Genomic DNA, 14638 nt, shown 5'->3' on the forward strand with positions numbered 1-14638 from the left:
TTAGCCTACTATGCCACAGCTCTGGCCTCTTTTTAGTCTCTTTTAAATTATCCATCCATTCCATATTACTTTAAGTGGCTCATCAAAGATGTCTTTACATGGCACACAATGTCTGAAAACCACTCAGCCTCCCGTTTTCCCTTTTCCCCATTCTTTCGCCCCCACACTTTATATTTCATTTCCAGAATGACAGTTTTTATGGAAATGTCATTCCTATTTCACCGGAGTTGTGCATTCTTTGTAGCATACCCTTTCCAATATCTCTCCTCCCCTTGCCACCCTACTGACAAATTTCTATCCACACTAACTCACTCTGCGTTCTTGAAGCCCCCTTGACTTCCTAAGGGTGAATTAAAGCCCCTCCTTTGTGCTTTACTCTAGAACAATGGTTCTCAAACTTTAGTATGCTTCAGAACTCACCTGAAAGACGTGTTGAAACACAGATTGCTGATTCAGGTTTTGATTCAGCAGGTGTTGAGGTGAAGCCTGAATGGTTGACCGGGTCAGTCACCATGAAGAACTTAACCACACTCTTACTCAACTGGCTCAACTTCTGGTGATCACCTCTGGCTCATAATTCCCAGCCAACATGGTGGGTCAGCATATTACTTAGTTGCAAGTAAACTATGCCTGGGGTTCATTCTGCATTAGCCATCCATTTTAGAATAGGTTCCAGAATTAGTAGGCCTATGGAGGCATCACTACCTTTCAATCACACCTGTCCCAGAGGTGTTGCTCTCTCTTGCTCTTTTTTATTGGTATATATTAGGATTTGATCTCCTTAAGCAAATGCCGTTAGTCACGTCAATAGTTTTAATGACTTGATCTCCAAAATTCTTGATTGATTTTAGGAGAGGATTGCCAAGGTTCTTGGAGTTGTAACATTTAGGACTGGGATGATTTTGAATCTCATTTCCTGGATCAGTGTCAAACTAAATAATTATTTGATTCTGCAGATAATTTTAGGAGTGACAACAAAGAAAAGTTTAATCATTTAATCATTTGGAAAATTAATGTTATATTTGCAATGATAAAACAGTTCTTTCAAACTGCTAAGAAATATGTGTATAAAAAGAAAAGATTCAAGATTTTCACTTCCATCATAGAAGAAATACACCCAAGAGCAATAACGCAATTTATCTACTTAAAAAATAAATATGTAAGTGGGTTTCTTAACAAAAATCTCTTGCATAATGCTATCTTTACTGGGATTGTAACATAGGGTGCATTGCCTAGTTGGGTACAAACAGCAATGGAAGCCCTCTGTATCTTAATATCGGATCCTCTGCTTTGAGAATCCTTGGAAGATCATTTTCCTGAGTTAATTTAAGACATAGAAAAACATTTTTGCTGCATCTGCTTAAAAGATGACTTTTCAGTGGCCCTAGAGAAGCATAAGAACATAGTTCTTCCTCCACTTCCCCTCACTTGAAGACACTCCTTTTTGTTAGCATTTATTAAATCAAACTTTGCTTCAAAAACTGTCTTCAACATGTTTCAAATTATGTAGCATGTTTAAGACATTACCTACTTTGTTCACATGAATAAATACACACCTCTTACATGATCTGCTCAGTATCTGATGCCTAATGAATGTTAAACATTCTGGACTTGCTTCCCTCCTTTGAGTCAAAGAGGGTGCTTGTCATTTGCCCTCTCAAACATGGATTAGAAAAAGAGCTTCCACAGCCCCTTTCCCATCCGTTGGTTCTGCCAGATTTCTTTTGATCTGAACCAGAGTCCCTAATTGGCTCTCCAGATGCCTACAGGTCCTTGTAACTTTACAGGCTATGGTAACTCATTTCCTGAATCCCTTCATACATCAGGAGAACCTGAATAAGCAGGCTTTTGTGGACTTCCTGGAATTATCAATGCCTTCATAAAAATTGCCTAAAATTATACCCTGTAGCAGGACACTGATGTTTAACTTTTTTTTTTGTATAGTGCCACACACAGTTGTTTACTCAATGATTCTAATGATCAGAATCTACCTAGTAATTTACATTTTTTTCAAGCTATATTGATGCCAGAATAGATAGTTTTAACCCTTTCTTTAACTTATTGGGACACCTACCCAAGATTCTCAACAGCTCATGTTTTTAAATAAATTATTCTTCCTCCACCTCCTAACCTCTTCTCCCTGACAAGTTGGAACTCAGCACCTGATTGCAATATTCAGGGAGAGGAGGATTATCAGCAGATAAAGTCTATTATTCTCAGACTGAGGTACATCCCTGGTTTCAAAACAGCTTTATGCTATGATTGTAGTCATCAGTGAACGATTGCAAGAACGCTGGCATTTATGTAACAAAACAGGAACTCTTTCCTCTGTACACCGTCAAACTATTACTTGTTTGACAACATGCATCTTACTTACGCCAGAGCTTAAAATTACCAACATTTTCTCTTCAATTTGCTTAAAAAGTAAAATTCCTTTCTTTTTATGTGAATTACTCTTTAATGTAATTTCCCTTGAAAATTCTTTGTCTATTGTAGAAATTAAGAACTCTAAAATTAACAACAGGATGTAGAGTACTTTTCAAAAGAATACAGAAAGACACCAAGGGGCCAGCGTTGTGGCTTAGCCTGTAAAGCCGCAACCTGCAATGTCGGTATCCCATATGGGCGCCAATTCAAGTCCAGGCTGCTCCAATTCTCTGCTATGGCCTGGGAAAGCAGCGAAAGATGGCTCAAATCCTTGGACAGTTGCACCCATGTGGGAGACCCAGAAGAATCTCCTGACTCCTGCCTTTGGATCAGCCAGCTCTGGCCACTGAGACCACTTAAGGAGTGAACCAGCAGATGAAAGACCTCTGTCTCTCTGCTCTGCCTCTCTGTAACTCTACCTTTCAAATAAATAAATAAATAAATCTTTAAAAAAAAAAAAGAAAAAAAAGAAAGAAAGATACCATGTACCATGTAGGAAGCTATGAAAGACTTTTGATTATTTGACTTGATCATGATGGATATAAAATATTAGTTGTTTTCATTTAATTATATTCTTGACAATCTGCTGAATTACAGTCAAGATAAGCTATCAAGGCATTAAGATATTTCCCCCATTATCCAACATTTTATTAATATAATGTAATTAATGTCCTTACTATTTTACACTAACTACATGTAGAAGTGATAAATCATGTAGGAGTCAATTCTATAATAGTAGTGACATTGTTAACATGACGCATTCCAGGAAATAAGTATTAGACAGATATAGATATATAAAATAATAAGACATGTGGTACATAAAAGGAGATTATTTTAGAATTATTAGGTTTCTTTCTATCTTCCTTTTTCTGTTTTCAGTAAATTTAAGGTCATCCTCCTAGGACTCATTTCCTTTGGTCAAAAGTTTTGCTCTTAGTGTCACAAAGGAGCCAGTTTTCCTAAGTACAAATTTCCTGTTGATATATGTTCATAAGAAGAGAAAGCCACTGTTAGCATTTAAGGGATGTTTTTGAAAAGAAGAGTCTGGCTCCGCAGCTCACTTGGCTGATCCTCTGCCTGCAGCACCAGCACCCTGGGTTCTAGTCCTGGTTAGGGTGCCAGTTCTGTCTGGTTGCTCCTCTTCCAGTCCAGCTCTCTGCTGTGGCCCGAGAATGCAGTTCGAAGATGGACCAGGTCCTTGGGCCTTGCACCCATGTGGGAGACGAGGAAGAGGCACCTGGCTCCTGGCTTCGGATCGGCGCAGCGTGCCTGCCGTAGCGGCCACTTGAGGGGTGAACCAATGGACAAGGAAGACCTTTCTCTCTCTCTCTCTCTAACTCTGCCTGTCAAAAAAAAAAAAAAAAAAAAGGATTATTCTTTATTCTTTACAGACCAGAGAAGAGGAACAGTGTTTGTGGCTATCCTAAATTACTTCTTAGCAAAGAAGCCCTGTTTCTTCTTCTTCCCGGGCCTTTTTTTTTCTCTGTAATATAAAAGTAAAGTCAACATCTGCTGAGTCATTTCGTAGTGTTGGCTCACATCCTAGCACTGGCCACCTTGAAAGTGATATTTCCTCTCTCTGTCTTTATTGAGTGTTTTCTATATGCCTTGGTTGTTAAGTTGCTCTACTCTTAGAAATACCCTAAGGTAAATATTAATAGCCACCCATTCTCACTCCAGCAATAACTAACGAGGTAACTAAAACACAAAGAGATCCCAAGTGAAGGAGAATCCTGGGAGTTGAGTCCAGGCTTCTAAAGGTCATGATTTCTAGGTTGTAATAGGAAATAGCAAGCAGCTTCCTGTAGCTGAAAAAATACAAACTTTTGTTTTATGATTTCACATGCTGAAAATTTAAAACAAAAGAAAATACTTGCAAATTGTATCAAAGGTGTATTTGTTAGAAGTTATAGCCACTAGATAAAAATGTTCTCCCATCTGAAGGTGGCTAGACATAATACTGCTACTTACACCAAGTCAGATTGTATGTACCCATCATTCTCACCCTCCACACTTTTTCTAACCTCATGTTCCTGATCCTTTCTAGCTATATTATCATATATTTGCTGCTCATTTACCTCTACATGGTGAGAATGCTTTCTTTTCTCTTCAGTCACAAAATGGGCCTCTATATTCATACATTTATAATCACACATATTCATGAATAAAAGAATGTGAATGTAGACTGTGACTGAGATAGTCACAAAGGTTATTTTTGCTTTGTTTTTAAGAAATAGAATTCTAGGGGTCAGCGCTATGGCATAGCAGGTGAAGTCACCTCCTGCAGTGCCGGCATCCCATGTGGGAGCCAATTTGAGTCCCAGCTGCTCTACTTCAAATCCAGCTCTCTGATATGGCCTGGGAAAGCAGTAGAAAATGGCCCAAGTCCTTGGACCCTTGCACCCATGTGGGAGATCCGGAGAAGCTCCTGGCCTCAGATTGGCTCAGCTCCAGCAGCTGCGGCCATCTGGGGAGTGAACCAGAGGATGGAAGATCTCTTTCTTTCTCTCTGCCTCTACCTCTCTGTAACTCTACCTTTCAAATAAACAAACAAATCTTTAAAAAAAAAAAAAAGAAATAGAATTCCAGTGGTTGTATCCACTGTTCTGAATGATAGGAGACAGCTTTTCTTTTGCTGTCTGTACAAGAATGTAAGGACCAGTTGAGTGAAAAAGAGGGAGAGAAACTGAGTAGTAGGCAGGAATAACAGTTTGAATAGAGGGGAGTTCTTAAGAGCTCAAAGGATAAAGATGAAAGTGGAATCAGATTTTTTTTTGTAAGCAATGATAAGTGCTTAATATCACCACTTGCTTTCAGTATTACTTGACTCCTTTTAAAATCTATTTCATTGCTTGCTTCTACCATATTATTAAGAAGTAGTCTTCCAAAGAATTGATACTACTTACATGTATTTTCTAGTGAGCAATCTTTCTGCTTCCATTAGATATTCCTTTTATAGTCAACCCTGCCTTTGAGAAACCTAACTTGGTACCAACAATAATATTAGAGCTACAACCCCTTTCTCCCGCAACACTGTTGATGCTTAATCAGGTTGTCCCTTATACTTTCAAAGCACTTTTTACTGAAACAGTCTCTTTAAAACTCAGCAGAAATAGAAAAACGGAATCACAGTGATATTTTACTGTCCTGAAATAAGGGTAAACCCACAAATCTACAATAAATGTTAAAGAATGAATGATCATGTGGAAAAGTGAGAAGAACAAGGACTTATGAATCAATCAAGTGACCCTGAATTTGAATCCTATTAGAAAAAAATAGAAAGGCCCATTTAAACTTTCTGATCTCATTTTCTTCAACTGCAACAGAATGATGATAACATCAACTCCTTTATATGTGTTTGGGATTAAAAATGAATTGTCTATCAATCTACTAAGCTGAGAGTGGTGGCTTAATAAATACAAACTATTTTTATTCACTTATTTGATCCATATAGCAGCCTGGTAAAAAAAATAATAAATTGTCTTTTGTAATTTTGCCAACCAGGCACATATATTTGTTCTGGAGAATCCTAATACAATAGTGTATGGTTAATGAATGTTTGGTGAACTGGGTTGCTCTTTCAGAATGGAAAGACTGTAAAATAGCACATATCAATTTTACCTGTGCTTTGTTGTCTTTGGAAAAACAGAATTTGACATTTCAAATGTCCCCCAAGAAAGGGCTTCCCAAATCCTACTATTGAACAGATTTAGGTAAGCAAAACCTACCTCCAGTGTATGAATTTTCTGACAACTCTTGATAGATTTTAAACATTCACCTCAACAAATAGGTTTAGAGTTTCAAATTGAACTTTAGTCCTTGATCCTCAAGTCAATTTCTGATGGAAAAATGCAGCTCTGGTTTTCACTGGGGGAGGCTAAAATATTGAAATGACTTTTTGGCCATCAGCTGTTTTTTAAAAAGTTCCATGATCTCATTGTGAGTGAGTAAAACACATGTGGATTAAATTTTCTTAAAATATACAAGTTTGAAAAATCAAAGGAACTTGGTCTGATTTCGGCTGACAGAAAAGCATTTGCTACTCAATATCAACCTCCTTCTTTTGCATTTCTCCTTGACCGTTTTCTTCTTGCAAAGTGCTTTGTGCTCATGAACTCAGCATGTAAAAGTGATGTCAGAAACATGAACGACATTGAAAATCAGCCCTGGGAGAAGTTGTTTAATGAAACCTGAACCAATCACCATTTGCAACTCATGAACAACTCTTTGAGAGCCTCATACCCTCAAAGCATATTAAGCTGTTTTCACATTACTTTAAAATTGCCTTTTGAAATACTATAGCATTGACGTTTGGTTCTTATTCCTAAATATATTAGTATTTCTAGATTTATGAATTAGTTGGTTTTTAATTTTTGAGGCTAGTCATTTCACTCAGAATATGCCCTCTAAAGTTTTCTTTCAAGCATAACATACTTTCTGAGAGAGAAATAATTCTGTTCTAAGTCTCAGAAAATGTAATGAATATGCATGGTCTTCTTTAAGATGATTATATTGCCACAAGAATTGTGAACGCTGATTTGGGAAAATGGAAAGTACTCATGGTCTTGAATTCAGAGGTAAATTTATACTATATCGAATGTGTACTTTTCCTCACTGTTAGATTTTTCATTTGGCACCACTTCTTGTGAAACTGCAACTGTTCAATGATGAATTCTTAGAGATCAGTTTTCTATCACATTTCTTTTAATAGCTTAGAAATAAGTAAATGTGGAGCAGACATTTAGACTAGCAGTTAAGATGTCCACATCCCATTTCAGAGTACCTGATTTTGATACCTGGCTTTGGTTCCTGACTCCAGCTACTTATAATGCAAACCCTGGGACACAGTAGTAATGGCTCAAGTGATTGGATTATTGTCACCTACATGGGAGACCTGGGCTGAGTTCCAGGTGTCTTGCTACCAGCTTTGGCCTCTTGCCATTGTAGACATTTGGGAAATGAACCAAAAGATAGAATCTCTCTCCCTTCCTCTTTCCTCTTCTCTCTCTCTCTCTCTCTTTCTCTCTCTTTCTGTCTCTCTCTTTCCCACTCCCCCCTCCACCAAATAAAAAGTTAACTTTTTAAATTAATAAATGTGTACACTCCTTTTCACTGCCCCACCACTCAGCAATAAATAGGTAAAATGGGTACATGGAAAAACTGGGAAGATTCAGAGGGTGCCAGGATATTGTGACTATGCAAGCTCATCACTGCACTGTGGTCTGCTCTCTAAACAGACATCCTGTGGTTAGCAGAGTCAATAATGGAAGCTTCCAAAGCTTCTTCCCAAACAAAAATAATAGGCTTTAATAAAATTGTACTGACCATTGTGTAAAGAGTGAGAGAGAAAAAGACAATAAGTAGAATGGGGAGTACATTGTTAGACCCATCACCGCATTGCCATCAATAAAGTATTGAGTACCTACTTACCAGGTGAAGGGTAATATACTAGGCCCTTTGTATACAAAGTATAAGCTGCAACCCATACCTATACAGGATTCACAAATTAACTTAATTTAGTTTAGTTTCCTTTCTCTTCCCTCTCTCCTCTCCTTTCTATTTTTCTCTCTCTTTCCTGTATGCGTATGTATATACATATATATAGAGAGAAACATATACACATATAAACATTGTGCATATACAAAAAACTCATCAAAGAAAAGCAGCATTTAAGAAATTTCATGAAGGTGGTAAAACAATAATCATTCCAGAATTGTAGAGAAGGTCTGCTTCTTGTTTATTCTTAGTGGATATAGAAAAAATGCAAACAACAGAAAGAAAAGAAAAAGAAGGGAGAATTTTCCCAGAATCAAAAGTTTAAGCTGATGTCCATGTTATGGGTGATTAGAATCTGAAGCAAGATAGTGACTATGAAGACAAGCACAAAAAGGCATGGATTGTAGAGACATTTGGGAGATAGGAGTCTACAACTCTCATGACTTTTTATTGCCTTTTCCTAGACAGCTTTCCTTGGCCACCCCTCTACAGAAATGCTTCTCAAGCAGTAGTATGACCTTCTGATCCAACTCCCTACTAATGCGCCGGGGAAAGGAGAGGGGGATGGCCCAAGTCCTTGGAGACCTGCACCCACATAGGAGACACAAAAGAAGCTTCTGGCCCCTGGCTTCAGATCAGCTCAGCTCCAGCCATTGCGGCCATTTGGGGAGTGAACCAGTGGATGGAAGACCTCTGACTCTCTGTGTCTACTTCTCTCTGTAGCCCAGTCCTTAAAATAAATAAAATAAATATTTAAAAACAAAAGTTGGTAGTGTGACTAGATTTATTATTTTCCCAATCTGTTGTGGACTGATAGCTTTTAAAATACAATAAAAATGAATTAATAGAAAAATAAAATACAAAACAAATAGTTCCAATTTTTGTAATAAAAGTCATTAAACATAGGTTACATTTAGTAAATATAAGAACGAATACAAAATACAATTCAAAAAACTGTGTTGTTCATTAGAAGTGCATCTATATGCAAAAATATGGAGAATTGTGTCTGTGTTCATAACTTTTTATTTATTCATTATAACTAAACAAAAATTATTAGTGAAATAATGGCTCAAACAATAATTCTATTCACAAACTTTAAACAAGCACAATTTGTATCAATCCTTACTTTTTAACATGACAAATGAGCTTGATTTTACCTTGTTAATTCATTTCATCTATATTGAATTGATGACAACTTGCAGAGGATGAATTTATATAAATTGCTTCAATGTTTCATTTTAATTACATTCATAATTGATAAAATATTTCAAGAGGTATAATGATGGGACTAAAAAAGCCATTCGGAACATGCAGAATATTTTCTTTCTCCAAAATGAAACAGGAACACTATACCTTTACAATTTATAATTCCTTTAGCCAGCAATTTGTCCTGTAATATTAAATTTAAATTATTTTTAATGAAAGAGAGAGATATGGGATTTCTAGTTTTTTGTTTGTTTGTTTGTTTGTTTTTTGGACAGGCAGAGTTAGACAGTGAGAGAGAGAGAGACAGAGAGAAAGGTCTTCCTTTTTTCCATTGGTTCACCCCTCAATGGCCGCTGCGTCTGGCGCACTGCGTCTGGCGCGCTGCGCTGATCCGAAGCCCGGAGCCAGGCACTTCCTCCTGGTCTCCCATGTAGGTGCAGGGCCCAGGGACCTGGGCCATCCTCCATTGCACTCCCGGGCCACAGCAGAGAGCTGGACTGGAAGAGGAGCAACCGGGACAGAATCCGGTGCCCCGACGGGGACGAGAACCCCGGGGTGCCGGCGCTGCAGGCGGAGGATTAGCCTATTGAGCCACAGCGCCGGCCGAGATATGGGATTTAATACAAGAATCCTTCAAAAATGAGTAGAAATGAAATTAAAATATATTTTGATGCAAAAAATTTTAAATTCACGCATTTTTTTCATAGTACACATTTTTCATTTTCCATGAACTTTTAAAATATCTCTCATATGAATTTTTGCCCCAAACTAAATATCTTCTATTCCCATTTTCCATGAACTTTTGAAGTAACCTTCTATACATTTGGTTTACAGCTGACAAACTAAGCTTAAAACACCACCAGTTGTAACAAGTTTCTGTTGTGCATAGATTCTCCACAGCTCACACCAATGTGGCATGAGTATGGTGGTCAGTATCTTGTGTAACTAATTGTCTAACACACACTCGACTACTGCAGTCATGCCAAATGGCTAGAAAAGTTTCTGAACACCTGCTCTTGGTGTCTGTACTCTTCTTTTGGCAGATGGGGAATAAACAATCCGTAAACTGCCCTTGATGCAGAAAACCACACTCATCACAGCACCTCTTCTCTCTTTCAGATTCCTGTGTATTTCCTTCACAATTCTTGTTAAAATTTATTTTGTGGTAGTTCTTTATGTGTGAACTTTTTTGTATCCATTTTCTCTATTAAAATATACCTCCGTTGTTGCAAGAACTATGTCTGCTTTGTCACCATTGCTCTCCCAAAACCTTGTATACAAGCTTTTTAAGCACTTAAGGGCCTAAATGAATATTTGCTGAATAAATTAATTAGGAATTACTCAGAAGGTACAGACTCAGCAAACAAAAGAAGATGGTGGTCTTAGAAAAAGGGAAAAATGAGGAAAGCTAACATTGGGCCTCTATCATATGACAAGATTTATGCTAGGCATTTCATCTTATTTCATCCTCACACTGAACCTGTGAAGCAGATGTTATTATCCCTAGTTTACAGATGAGGGAACTGAAGTTCAAAGAGGTTAAGAAACTTGTACAAGGTCACATAGCTAGTAAATGATACAGTTGGCATTTAAAGCATTTTGGCTCTAACACTAACAGGATTTGCTGAATGATAACACGTGTGTAAGAGCCTGGAAAAAGGGTAATTCGTATATTAAGAGAAACGAGTAGGAAATGTAAAAGAGGAATGTCTTAGGAATGGGAAGGGGGAAAAATGAGTTCAGATTTTGACAGGCTGAATTTCTGATGAAATCATTTACAGATGAGTCCAGAATTAGGGTGAACGTTCTGAGATGAAGACGAAGACATGAGACTATAGTTGCTCTGGTGTCTATAACTGACTCTAAAACACTTCCACATATATGGTGTGATTGTGTGTGTAGAATACTTAGGTTCAGTTGCAAGCCAGGTGCTGCTTGTCTCTAATGAAGCACACACAGTCCAGGAGAAATAGCTGACTCACTACTTCAGAACCTGTAAATACAGAGGTGGCTCCTACAAGAACAGAGCTTCTGTTGTCTTGACCTGCATCAAAGATGATGCTTTGCTAATTCATGTAGTAATTATCAGAAATAGGTGTCTCTTGGTGAATTGAATACTTTTTTAATTATTACAATTAAATGTGCTTTTCATGGAAGTAAAGTTATTACAATATGTTGGAAATACTCTTCCTCTCACTATGAGTGCATGATCAAGGAATAGGAAACCAGTAAGGCTGGCAACCTATAATCATAGGGTTGATGCCACAGGTGTCAGCCATGAACTTGGAAAGACTGATTGCCAGATGCTGTTGACAGAGACGACAGAACAACACCTCTGGAATCTCGGTACTTCCTGAGACTTGCGGAACAGGTCGCACAAACTGTTTCTTTTGTGATTGCATTCTAGTAAACACTTAGATAAGAAATATTTGGGGCCTGCGCTGCGGTGTAGTAAGTTAAGCCTCTGCCTGCGGCACTGGCATCCCATATGACGTCGGTTCAGGTCCTGGCTGCTCACTTCCTATCCAGCTCCCTGCAAATGGCCTGGGAAAACTCTAGATGGGCAAAGTGCTTGAACCCTTGCACCCCTGTGGGAGACCCAGAAGAAACTCCTGGCTCCTGGCTTTGGATTGGCCCAGCTCCAGGCATTGCAGCCATTTGGGGAGTGAAGCACTGGAAGGAAGACCTCTCCCTCACTGTCTCTCCCAATCTCTGTCTGTAACTCTGCCCCTCAAATAAATAAATTAATCTTTTTTTAAAAAAAACCCAAGTGCTTGGGTTCCTACTCCCATGTGGGAGACCTGGATGAACTTACAAGCTCCTGACTTTGGCCTGACCCAACTCTGGCCATTTGGCGGGTGAAGCTGCAGCTGAAAGATATCTAACTCTTTCAAATAGACACATTTTTTTAAATCAATGCTGATTTTTAACTGTTGGTACTTTATTAATGACCTCAATGGGAGCTGAATCAGGGTAGGAGGAGATGTAAGGACTGAGGCAGATTTCAGTACATTGGGCCATGAATTGAAAGTAAGGAAATAGAAACAATGAGTGTGACTTGAATTTGGCTATTAAAAAAGAAAAAGAAGTAAGCAAAAATGGAGCACACGAAGCATAAATGGCTCATAAAAAGAGGGTGTGACTTCTATTTTCCTTTTAAGATGAGAGAATCTCAAAAGTAAGTTGAGGATGCCTTTAAAAAAATATGGATCAAGAACTGAGAGCAAAAAAGAAGATGGATCAAGAGAACAAGTGAGAACCTATTCTGAGCGAAGGCTCAGGTAGGATTGGGCTGGAGTCGAGTCGAGGATTCCATCTGATCACCATCAGCATCACCACAAAGAGAAAAGAAAAGGTGTGTGTTGAGGCAGAGTAGAGGAAAGTTCAGTGTGGTAAACTGTAGAGAAGAGGCTGAGAATAGCAAGTGTTTGGGAGACTGAAAATGAGAAAGCATTGCTTCAGCAAGGGATATTCTTTATTATCTTCCTTTGATGCACCACATGATTTTGCCCTTTAGAATAATCCATACTATAATTTACTGATTATTTTAAGAGTCCGGTAGATACAGTTTATAAAGAATATGTTTACTTCCTAAAATATGTCTTCCCTTGGATTTCCTGGGTATCTAGCTCCCAGTCAAAGGCAATTATTAATGTGCTGCTTAGTTTGTTTCTTTACAAAAATAACAAAAAACTCAGTAGGGGGCAGGTATTGTGGTACAGTGGCACCCCTTGCAAGATCAGAGTCCCATATTGGAATGCTGGTTCAAGTACTGACTGCTCCATTTCCAATCCTTCTTCTTACCAATCACCTGTGGGATTCTGCCACCCATGTGGGAGACCCAGATAGAGTTCTTGGCTCTTGGTTTTGACCTGGCCCACATCTGGCTATTGCAACCATTTGGGGAGTAAACCAGTGAAAGGAAGATCTCTCTACCTCTCTGTTGCTCTGCCTTTCAAATAAATTCATAATTTTTAGAAACTCAATGATTATATCCATAAATGCATACTAAATAATAAACATATATACTTTGCTATAATGATAGTCATATTCCTATAAAGTTAATGTACAGAAAAGCTTTGCATTTCAATTAATTAAAAAGTAATTTATATATATTATATAAAATTATAAATTCTTATTATCTTTAATCTGAAGGGAACTCAGAAATAACCAGATCAAATCTTTGTTTTCATTTTATTTTTTTAATATCATAAAATGGAGTACTTCTTTTAAAACTTAAATAGTATGTGTACTGTGCTTGGAATACTTGGAGGTTATTCTAGAATTTTATTAAAGTCTGTTGACTAGAGCAGGATACTCAGAAAATAATTTGAATAAGTTTTTAAAATAATTACTCCAGCAGAATATTGACATGAATGCCTTCAAACCTTTTCTCTCTGCAAAGAGAAGCACTCTGTCCTTAGCTATTCCTTAGCATCCTGTTTATAGCTGAGATCCTTATAAACCTGGGGGCATTGTCCTTCCCACATCACAGCCATAGACACGTGTGCATGAACTAACATCCGGTGTGGAAAGCGTCTGAGTTTCTAACATCATACACTGTGTTCTATGAATACGTGGGAGAATTCTGTCACAGCAGTTCAAACAATTGGCCATCACACCTTTTTGAAGTTCATGAAAATCATTTTGGCTTTCAAAGAGTTTCCCAATAAAGGAACAATAGAGGCCAGAATTTTCACACAATCATTTAACTGAATATTGTTAGATGTGAGCGAACATGAAAGCTATTTGCTTATAAATTAGTACTTATGCCATTTAATGGTCTTTACTGGAGATTTGAAGAGAATGAATAAAAGTAAAAGGGCAATAATCTAATTTTATTGTTCTTTGTTTTCTTCAAGCCAAGTGTTGAAATCTTTATGTTTATTTAGGAGGAGAACAAGAACAAGAAAAAGACGTAAATGTAAATGTCTTTGAAAATGTAACTTTGATAGAAATTCAGAAATAGCTCCCAAAACTACTATAGGCACAAGCTTTCCCCAGATTCCCTGCAATGATTCCCAATATAAGGAAGAATTATTCCTAAACCATACATTTGACATATAAAATAATAATAATAGTAATAATAATAATAATAATTAATTTCAATAAATGGCAACTTACGTAGAAAAGAGTCTGGGCTCCTTGAGCCGAGAGTCTAAAGTGAGATTGTGACTGACAGATAATAAAGCTCTTGTACTCCAGCCTTTTTCCCCAGTCAGTACTCGGTCCAGTTGCTACTTCTTCCCTCTCACTACTAGGTCCTAGAAAAAGAAGCCACAAACCTGCAATGAGAGGAAATAAGTCATCATCACTCTAAAATTAAAGTACCTATTCCTGCTTTACAGTTTATCAGATGTTGGATCCGGATGCTGATTGTTTTAAAACTCTGTCTAAACATAGTGTATTTCCTAAAGGAATGTTAGGAAACCAAACACTTGCTTCTAGTGACAACATCCTAAATTTCATTAACGTAGCAAAGATAAACGAGTAAACAGACACAGGGCTA

General features: G+C 37.7%; 1 long non-coding RNA gene across 1 annotated transcript in view; it reads right to left on the reverse strand.

Moving 5' to 3' along the window:
- LOC127492972 (uncharacterized) overlaps nucleotides 1–14388 on the reverse strand; it is a 72885-nt gene extending 58497 nt beyond the window's left edge. Inside the window, exon 1 of the long non-coding RNA XR_007922843.2 lies at nucleotides 14254–14388. This is a non-coding gene — a long non-coding RNA (uncharacterized lncRNA). The remainder of the gene's footprint in view (nucleotides 1–14253) is intronic.
- Nucleotides 14389–14638: the final 250 nt, after the last annotated feature.

Source organism: Oryctolagus cuniculus, chromosome 5 (genome assembly GCF_964237555.1).
Source record: "Oryctolagus cuniculus chromosome 5, mOryCun1.1, whole genome shotgun sequence".
In the NCBI taxonomy this organism is placed as follows: Eukaryota; Metazoa; Chordata; class Mammalia; order Lagomorpha; family Leporidae; genus Oryctolagus; species Oryctolagus cuniculus.